Below are 11,202 nucleotides of genomic sequence, written 5' to 3'. Positions count from 1 at the left end.
CTTGATGAACATGTAAATTTCAGTTTTCTACAACCCGGGCTCATGAAATTGTATATAACAATAGGGCATCTTTATAGTGAAATTCATAAGTATGGTTAGATGGAAGTCTCCTTCAATAAGACTTCTATGTAGTAAGAGGAAATTTGAGATTATTGATGCAATATATTGTCAAAGACAACTAAAACAAGGCACCCTTTAAAACAATCTTTCATGTACAAAAATATGTTTCAGTTGTATTTGCAAAGCACTCGTAGGGAATGTAACCTCTTTCGCATTTTTCTCTATCTTTGTTACTTACTATCCCCTTTGTCTACACATCACAAAATATGGTGCTTTTCCCACAAGTTTGAAAGGTTTTTCTTCTCAACCTACCCCTTAAGCACAAAATGACGGGGACAATTGCTAGAACAAAGAAGACAATGTTCATTGCTCGTAGGCTTAATGAGAATATCTCTTCCACAACATGGTGTTTCCATCAAGACAAATATATTTGTATCTCTTGTTGATGCAATTGAATTTGCTGTTGTGAAAAGAAAAAGAAACAAAGGTTTGTTTCATCACAAGAAATTAACCTATATATTTTTCATCAAAAGCTTACCAAATTAAAATTCACTAGTAGATTGATCACAATCATACAACACAATAGAGTGATGACTTGCAATCAAACAAAAAAAGGAGTTTTCTAAAGTGTGATATGAGGCCATTCCATGCTCTTGGTGATATTCTAATAAATATCTCCGACAAATTGATTGAAAATATTTTGTTAAGATGAAAAGACACTAATGGGGATTATCAAGTTGTCCCTTTTTTGTGGGCAAACTATTGTGAAATGCACATAAGAACACATGCACACCACACTATATTACACAATTTGTAATTTGGCCAACAAATATATTGGGTTGAACATAGGCATGGTCATTGATTGTGTTGTGGACTATATACATGTAGTTGGTGTATGCTTGTCAGGCCCCAAGTTTGGCATGGTCATACTAATTCTAGCAATACAAGGGTTCGAACTTGCTATTTGCAATACCTAAGATTTGTGAATGTTTTGTTACTCCTAAAAGTAGCTATGTTCGTACTTATAATAATTATGTTATGTCTTCAAGGTCACCCCTTCCACTATTTTTGTGGTGTGACTCGAGTATTGCAAAGATTACAAAAATTTGTTGAAAAGTTTTGTGCTCTTTTGGTTTGCTTACCTATGTTTGTGAATATGCAATTCTAATAGAAGGATGCTCAATTCCATCACACCAATTTGTCCTCATCATTGATAGATTTTTGGAATTACAATGAATGTGTTAAGTTCTCTTTTCTAAGTGAACATTTGGTGATTGTGGTGATATAATCTTAATTACAATGAAAAACTTGCTAGAAAACGTCACAAATATAGAAGAATAAGTTTATAGCTTGTAAGCTATGGTTTTATTGCAACCCTTTTAAATAAGAACATGCCATGTAAAGAACTATAACATTACCGGATTTTTTTTTTCCTTTGTAAAAAGTTCCTTCATGATTGTTCTTGGAATTGTTTAAACGCAACTATAGATATTTTTATTTTTAACTGTACCAAATGAGTATATTCCCACATGGAATATTTCCTGTGTTTGTCGTATTCATACCATATGAATGCTTCTTTTCGTGATCACTAAAGCATGCGAATCATGCTTAAAGGATATGCGACCACACAATGTTAAGATTCACGAGGTCTTCTTCCCACACTAATCCAGAAAATAATGTAGTTTCGAGCTATACATTACTAGAATGTAGGTTCTTGCGCATACATCCCCATGAATATATTATTGCACATGTTCGTGCACGTCCCTCATGCTTCTTGACTTTATTTGGTTAGCATATTCCCTTACCTTTTCTAAAAAGCCATTTTGTGATGGAGAGTGAATTCAAAGTCGGGCCTGTCCCCACCAAGTCTCCACATAAACACCATCCATTCATATCATGTACCACCCGCATTTCCCTAAAGCATCCAACTTTTTAGGTTCTCTCTCTCTCTCTCTCTCTCTCTCTCTCTCTCTCTCTCTCTCTCTCTCTCTCTCTCTCTCTCTCTCTCTCTCTCTCTTAAGCGGCAACATTATCCTATAGATTCTTCTAACATGTCTTGGATCAAATTGTTCGACTCCCCTCATTTGAGTAATAGTTTTCCCAAATGTTACAATGACGACATTCCCCTACCCCTCTCATCCATTCCCAGTGAGTTATTTCCTTGATATATGTAGTAGCCTTCCGACATGATTCTTTTTGCTGACATCATCTAGTTTTAGATTCCACTCACGTAAAGAACCAAAGAGATTTCTTTTACCAACTCATCCATTTAACTCATCAATTCTTACTTGGATAAAAGAGAGTAATAAATGTTTTGAAAAGAAACCATAACCATCTTAACATTGCGATTCGATTCGCTTGTGCCTATCTATTAAAGCTTGTACACCATAATCCAAAAGATATTTGTGCTTGTCAAATATCCGTTTTGGTGTGGGTTTTAAGTATTGGCAAGTTGAAGAAAACCACTACACACATGACGTCTTCTACTAACAATCATTGCTAGCATCTACAAGTCTACGAAGATTCTAGGCATATAATTTACTCACAACCCCCCCACCTCTTTCTTAACCATCTTCGTTGAATAAAGTGGTCAGAAGATCACATATGTCAAAACTATCGATTATGACATATAGTATATAACCCCCCATATAAAAGAATCACATAAGATAAGGTTGTGCCCATTTTGAATCTTCTTTTATTCTTCATGAGCATAAACAAGAGTCGTCATTTCATAGTCAACCAAATTACTTTATGGTTGATTGGTATCTTCAAAAGGCAAAGATATTTTGTCGACACACAATTGAGAGACTTGTCAAGCTTTGTTGTAAGAGCAACCATAAAAGCATCAAATTTGTACAAGTCACACAGAGAAATCCTAATGTGAGAACCTAAGAACATTTTGTTTCCACAAACTAATACTTAATTATAGTCATAAAAGTAAGGAATCACATACGTTTTTTGATTGCAAGGTTCAAGGAATTCTTTTTTGCATGTTTTTATTTTATAGCAAATTACAAGAAACCTAACTTATCCATTGTATACTTTTTTTTGTTGAATCGTATCTTTCTGATATTAATGTGCATTGAGTGCTTCATGATAAATAGATGACCATATTGAGCGGAATAAACCCTGAAAACTTAAAACGAGATTTTCTAGATTGCACACATTTCTTGTGAGAATTAGCCATTGACAAGTGAGAATCATATTGTTTTTTCACATTGTGCCTCCAAAAACATTCTTAAAATTCTGAATTAGACGTTAAGTTTTCACAATTTTGTTTATAGTGAGTTACATGGACAAAATGTTCTAACTTTGAAGGTAACACAATGAATTCAAGTATACAAATGTGTCTTTAAGCATTCTATGTAGACAAAAAATGTTGGCTTGATTGTATTTGTCACAATGTAAATAATTAGATTCCCCGAATCGATCATCTACACAAGGATAAATTATAATGGGACAATGAAAGGCTTTAAGCGTGTAAAAACAAACAACGACTACAATTTGTGCAAGTTGTAGAAGGTATGTGAAAATGAAACATGAGTTTATGTAGAATAGAGTTCACATCAAAACTTTTTGGAGAGTTGTTTTGATGTTATGTGTCATGTTCTGTTTTAATTGGAGAAAACATGACCTTTAATGCGTACATGTTTGAGACAAATTTGATGCTAGAAAATCATACACTTTGTGCAAAAATATAGAATGAATGTGTAGGGAATAGTTAAAAAAAGTGGAGTTTGAAGTGAAGTTTGAAGTGATGAACCATATTGAATTCCAATAAGAAGCAATAATACATATCATGGTTCTAATGTAAAATCAAAAAGCTTAAGCCGTGTGTGCATTATATTAAGACGATTATTTTGTATGCAATTAAAATATATGTAGTTGATCTTATCTACGTAAACAAACATCATGTGCACAATTCATCCACACAGACAACATGCTTTGTTATGTATTTTAGTATCCACTTGCCACATGCCTACAAAATTCACGAACATGTACATTCATCAATAGAGATACTTCTATTAGATGTCAAATTGCATATATCCATGTATCTTGACACAATTTGTATGGGTGACATATAAACATGATATATGTGCATAGCTTGGCATGGTAATTTTAACTTGAATGGTTGATTATACCAATGGCTTAACATTTGTAGCGTTGAATGCTTTATACTCTATGCAATATGTATGATTAACATTTCGAGCATTGCTTTTCCAAGGGGCAATGCTATGGTTTTCACTCCTTGCATTGTGGGAAAAATATCAATGTTGCCAAACTATTTTTAGGAGAAAATCGGTAGTGTGCATTGGTCTTAAAATGAGATGATTTCTCATATTAAATTAAGAGAATAGTGGCTTTGCCTAACAATTCCTTTGCCCTCTTTTACAATTGATGCACATCCTCGAGTTCATTGCCTTTCTCGTTAGGTTGGGTTTTGGGGGGAAAGGGTTTTATAAAATCTATTGCTTTGCCCTTTTTGGTAGGTAGAGTTGAGATGGGGGATGGTTATGTGCCATTATATACATCTTGTCATTAGGTTGATGAGTGGGGTAATAACACCACCAATTTTCTATGCATGGTATCTTCATTTCATTTGCATAGAATGTGTCAAGCCATTAGTTAATATTTGCCTTACGTTTGTCCTCTATGGGCAATTAAATTGGCATATCCAAATTTCATGTCGTGAATCATCTCTCTGTTATGTGCCCCTTTTCTCTTAAACTAGAGTTATAATCTTGGATTAGTGGTCAACTCGTCTCTTTATTTCTCCCACACGTGTGTACTCTCACTTGAGTCCCTAGTTTGATCAACAAGTAGACTTGCCTTCATTAATAAAAGCATAATTGAGTGTGATGAAGAACTTCATTTACTCCATGGAGGCGTCGTGGGTCAATATCTTTGTGCCTAATGCCTATTAGTCTAGAGGGAGATATACTTCATCCACAAACCCCACACCATATTGCATAAATTGAACCACCCATGTGACATTACGTTTATTAGGCTGACTTTGCAACCTATTTAGACTAGATATATAGTTCATTTAGATTCAAACACTTGGCTCTACTCCATCCAACTTTCATTCGATCGATAATTAACTAAGAAAATCATTGTGTTAGGATAATGTTATTCATATTTCTTTCCTTGTTCTTCTTTACTATCATAAAAATATACTATTCAAATTGGACACAATGTGAAATGGCATAGGATAAGTAAATACCATCAATAATACTCTAGTACTCTATGAAATATCACAAACTTCACCTCTCCGATGGAAGACATGTATTGGAGGTCTCATATACTACAACAATTCGTTGCTTGGAAGAGGACAAGGTCTGGTCTACGATGTCATCTTTAGTAGTTTGGGTATTGTGGAAGGCTAGATGTAAATGTGTATTTCAAAAAGTCAAACAAAATGCGGTTGAGTTAGTCAAAGAGATATGGTTAATGCTCTTACATACTCTGAGAGGTCAATATGAGCCAATAATCTATTGTATGAATTTGTTGTAGCCTTTGGGCATCTTTCCATTAATACCAAGGTGAATCTTTATTTAAATAAATAAAAATATATATCACAAACTTCATAAGATATTTCTTTGGTTCAACAACCTATGAAAACTTTTGTTCCTTCATCACTACGGGGAGGTGACAAAATAACTTTACAATCCATTTCCCTAGTGGTGTCCTTCTTTTCCTATGCACAATGTTCTTACCTTTTCCACATACCATGACCACATTTTGGTAATTTTAACTCTAATTGTTGTTCCTTATTGATTTTACTTTTGTTCTTTAGGAAGTTAGTAGGAAATTACACGCTACAATGATGATTTGGGCATGTCAAACAAGGTTGTGTGGTGTGGATCTTCATACAAAGAAATATTATGGGCTCCATAGCAATTAATTAGAACCAATTTCAAGGATGCCTCCACTTTGTTCAAATTAAAGTATAATGTGTACGTTAGTTTGTTTCAAAAGATTCTCCAAAAGTGGAATCTCTCTCTCTCTCTCTCTCTCTCTCTCTCTCTCACACACACACACACACACACACACACACACACACACACACACACATAGAGATCATAATCGGTCTCCTAAGTCGGTGGATGTTAGAAGATATCTATCTATCTATGCATTACTTTACAAAATGCAATTGTGAAATGCAGTTGTTTGAACAAATGACGTTGTCATTAAGCATTTGCTTCATGACATAAAAATAAACTCAAATATTATATCAAGTAACATTTGTGAGGTTTGAACTTATAACCCTATACATTGAAGTACAAGGTATAAACCAATGGATGAACTATTGTTTATAATTATATTCTCATAATTCCATTATCTATTTTCATAAGAACTCAGATGAACATGATAGCTATCATGCATTGGATGCATCTCATGACCTCTCACATACAACATATGCATGTGAGCACCTATATAAATAGAGGAAAAGGAAGCATCAAGGCATCCGTGAATCAATTAAATGAACAATTGATCAAGAAATCAATTAATCAAATAATAAATCAAGATAGCTTATCTATGGATGTCTCGTCTTTCAAAAGTGAAGTCAAGGTTCGAGTTGGAGTTTGGTAGAGAAAGTATCTATCTTTGTGATCGAGCATTGTAACTTGGTAAAATCTTGTATTCTCAATATAATAAAACTTGTCCTTATCATATACTCTTGCAACTTTAATCATACACTATCCATGTTCGTCTCTATCGCTTTTCATGACAAACTCTCATCGTACAAAACCTCGTCGGTTCGACGCATCGAGCATGAACTGTACGACAACGTGATTATCTCCATCAAAGAACCTTACCAAGTTATGCATGTATTCTCTATTCCAATAGCTAATTCTAGCTAGTATTATGTTGTATGAAAATCACAAACCAATTACATGTTGGGCAAGAAAACTAAAGAGACAATTATATACCAAGTAGCCTAATCATCTTTGGTATTAAGACGCATAGGCTATAGCGTTGAATTGCTACCAAAGGAAACCTCTCAAATGAATAACATGATTGTGCACTCTAGAATGGGATTCAAACATGAATATATTCCAATTATGCCAACATTCCGAAAAATACAAAAGTTAAACACAACTACCACATGTGGTTGCATAGAGCTAACTAATATAGACAATATATGTCATGTCATTGATCAAGATAACAACCTATGGTGACGAGTTTCCTCAATTGTAGCACAAAAGAACATGACCCATTTGAAATGTTGCACCTTGAGAGGGCAAGTGAGAGCTCACCGATGAAGATACGCCAAACAGATTCTTTGCATTTGAAGGGGTTTTTATTAAGCCAAACTATCATTTTTGACAACCTTGTCCTTTATGGAGATGCAAATAAAAAATGCACTTATTCTTCAACCATAGATGGAATTGATGAGCAAATGATAATTCCACCATTCATTAAGAAATGGAAAACGAGATAAAATGTCATTTTGAAAATTTAACAAGCTTGCCATTCTTGTGAGTTGGGACCTTTAGAATTCTCTAGAACCCTAAGGTATATGTTTTCACATTTCTCTGCAAAGGATTTGCATTGGCCCCTACCGAAGCCTTCATACATTTGCACAATTCTCATGTTCCGGCTAGTACCATAGTGCTCTCAAGCATATGCGTATGGGGACTCTAGGATTTTGAAGGAGTGTTTGAGGTTTGGAATACCAAATGATCCATGAAAAGTGGGTCGATCAATCAAATTAATGAGTTTCTTAACTTTAAAATTGGGTAAGTATGTAGCAAATAAAGTGTGGAGTGTTATAGTTTTAACTTATCCATCTCTATTCCAACATGGATAAAGTAAAACAATAGCCTAGGTTCATAGCATTTGACTGATTAGTTAACGTTTTGTCCTTACTTAAACACCTAATCCTAGGTGTGTAAAAATACAATTACTTTGATCCTAATTAACATAAGTAGTGTTTAGATTTCCTTATGCACTATGATGTTTTATGGATATGATTAAGGAAATATTGGACATTCATGATCATTCAAATGTCTTCGAAAATCCTATCCATCATATAAGTAGTATTAACTTGAAACAAAGTTTTTTGGCCTCCAAACTATGTCTAAAAATTGTATAAGGCAATTTTAAAGAATTGGAGCTGGAAGGTGTAATTTTAATATGCAATGGAGTATTTTTTTACAAAATGTGAGATAGATAGGTGTACACAACAAGAATAGATTTTATTAACAAGGAGGACACTATAATAAAGGAAGGCCTTAGCAGCACAAACAAGTGAGAGGGGAGGAGAGTGCTTTATATAGCATTACCCTCTCTCTCTACAATATTCAACAATTAAGGGAGTGAGATAGAGAATATTCTCTCATTAAATGCATATAGCATGTCAATTACAATATTTCATGTCACTTACAATATTCTCTTTTTAAGATTGACTAGTAGTGGCCCGTGGGCCCTTAATGCTCATGGCCTAGTAAGGGTGTGTGTCCGCACACTATGGTTGGTTGAGCTTGTTTCTGGCCACCCTCCGTCAAGCTCAAATAAGAGTTGGTTGTTTAGAACTTGTCGTGTCATCTTCTAGTTATCTGAATTTCTAGTCTAGATCATTAATCATGTCAAATCCATTGAATCGTGGATCGCAGATTGAATCGCGTTCCTTTATTCATCTTCGAGCTCCCTTCATAATTCCATCTCAAGCTCATCAAGTAAAAAAGGTAGAGAATAAGTGTAAGTGAGCATTTGTCTAGCTTTTTTGTAGCAAAGACCTTAGTGAAGATACCTATCATTTGTAGGTTAGTGTAAAGATGTTGGAGATTAACATTTTTGGTTATTATTTATTGTCGAATGTAGTGGTAGTTCACGTTGATGTGTTTCATCCATGCATAAAAGATTGAATTATGTGTTAGTTGGATGTGGCTCACATTTTCATAAAGGATTTGAAATTGGTTCTTTAATGAGGATGTTAAAGTTCTTGAACATTCACTCAAGCCACACTATTTCACATGCAACAACATTGTGCTAGAGAAAGCTATTATCGATTGCTTCTTGCTACTCCAAGAAATGACCCTGCTTTTGAGAGACAAAACAAAGCCACGATGCGGCGCAACAATATGCATTTGTGTAGCCTTCCAACGAAACTACTACGCATAATTAATAAAGGCTCTACTCACATATCAAAGCACTTTGTAAACACATGACATGTGTGTGTCTCATGGTGCCTACATGAATTGATTAAAGCATGCCAATAGGGTAGCTTAGGTCAAGTCATGTAGATAAGGCTTCCAATCATTTGGAGATTTTGTATCATATTTGAGATATTAGTGGAGCCTACTCAATGAATAATTTTTGGTTGCAATCAATGATGTTGGTGATAAGTTTGGAACCTATCATACCAAACTTGAACAATAAGTTCAATATACAATGAAGCTATGAATGGAAGATTCCTCGCATGTTGCAGATGATTTTGACACCAAGGAAGTATTGAAGCTCTTCCATATCCTTCATTTGGAACTTGGAGCCAAGGATATACTTCACCGTCCATGGGGCTCCCATATAGGGCTCACACTCCTTGTTCATGGCTTCCTCCCATTTAAGATATTGTGTTGCTTTCATGAATCTTTATGGTTATAGAAATAGCTTCAACCATCATAGTGAAAGTGTAATAATGATCTATATGGTCATTGTATCCCAACCAAGTAATGAGATTCTTCTCTCAACTAGATTGTTAGTTTGTTTTGTTTGTTGAAGGGCCTTCGTTACCCTTGGTGTCGGCATAAAGAGCACACCGAATTTTGTGTCAACCCACTCTAATTTCCTTATGGAATTAGAATCCTTTGGGTTCAATTCATTATACTTCTCATGGTACATTGGGTCTACTCATCCTACTCGAAGACACAATATCTTTCAAACTCGAAAGTGTCAAAGTGTCCTCCTCGGAATTGTCTAGCATTAAGGGGGTATCCATGGGGATATACCAAGAGGTGAATTCATTAAAGATGACATTCCTACTTGTATTTGTCTTTTGTGAGGAAGGATCATATCAGTTATACTCAATTTAGCCCACATATATACACTTGTCTAACTAAGGCATGAGCTTCGTTTCCACTTAGTTTGAAACATGCATGTATGTGATTCCTCCAAACACCTTCTCGTGTGTTATTTCACGTTACTCCATGTATTAGCACTCCTATAGATTTACATTCTGTATGATGAACATTATACATCGGCTCATCAAATAGGCCTTCATACATACCACTTCCACCCAATATGTTTTGGTTATGTTCTTCTTATTGAGCATTGCTCATGCTACATCCAATATGTATCGATTTTTTTGTTGCAATACATACCAACACAAGAATTCTTATCATAATCCTCCATGATCGAGGAAGTTTGAAAATCCATTTGGAATTCATCTCTTCTATTCGGATCATAGGCATTAGATTCTTCGTCCAATGCCTTTCTCAATAAGACTCTTGAACTTTGAAAAGTGGGTGAACACCTTGCTCTCACTCAGATTGGGTAGATTGAAGTGTGTTGATACTGTTCTTCAATGAAGATCACAAAGTATCTACATTCCTCCAAAGTTAATGGTTTGAGTTGAACTTTGAAGAGTGGGTGAACACCTTGCTCTCACTCAGATTGGGTAGTCTGAGTGAAGTGTGTCAATAATGTTCTTCAATGAAGGTCACAAAGTATCTAAATTCCTCCAAAGCTAGTGGTTTGAGTGGATGAGATCCAATAGTACATGACCCTAAACCCTAAACCCTAAATTGGTTCTTGGTATAAGATGTTGTGCACACTCCACTATTACTCTACCCTCTCACTTGTATCCTTCAAATATTTTGTTGGGCCACATTCTATGTTGGATGATTAATTTTGCTCGTCGGCAAACATGGCCGAGTTTATCATCTTGTCATCAAGGATAACCAACTTCTTGTGGACATTGAGGTCTTTGATGAAACACACACATTTGTTTGATCTCCCACGTAATCTTTCTTTGATTGCCACCAAGTTCTTTGTGATAGTTGGCACATGCAATATGTTCTTGATGCATTCCTTCTTACAACCACTTAGTAGTACATCATCAATATGGCAAAGTGGATGTTTTGTATCATCTCTGATCTCCATGTAGCCAAGTCGTTTGGGATTCATAACTCTCGAAAC

Source organism: Azolla caroliniana, unplaced genomic scaffold (assembly GCF_043228905.1).
Source record: "Azolla caroliniana isolate FFs.n. ecotype wild unplaced genomic scaffold, voAzoCaro1.0.p SCAF_2, whole genome shotgun sequence".
Classification (NCBI taxonomy): domain Eukaryota; kingdom Viridiplantae; phylum Streptophyta; class Polypodiopsida; order Salviniales; family Salviniaceae; genus Azolla; species Azolla caroliniana.
The sequence above is the reverse complement of the archived record's forward strand: the minus strand, read 5'-3'. Positions refer to the sequence as shown.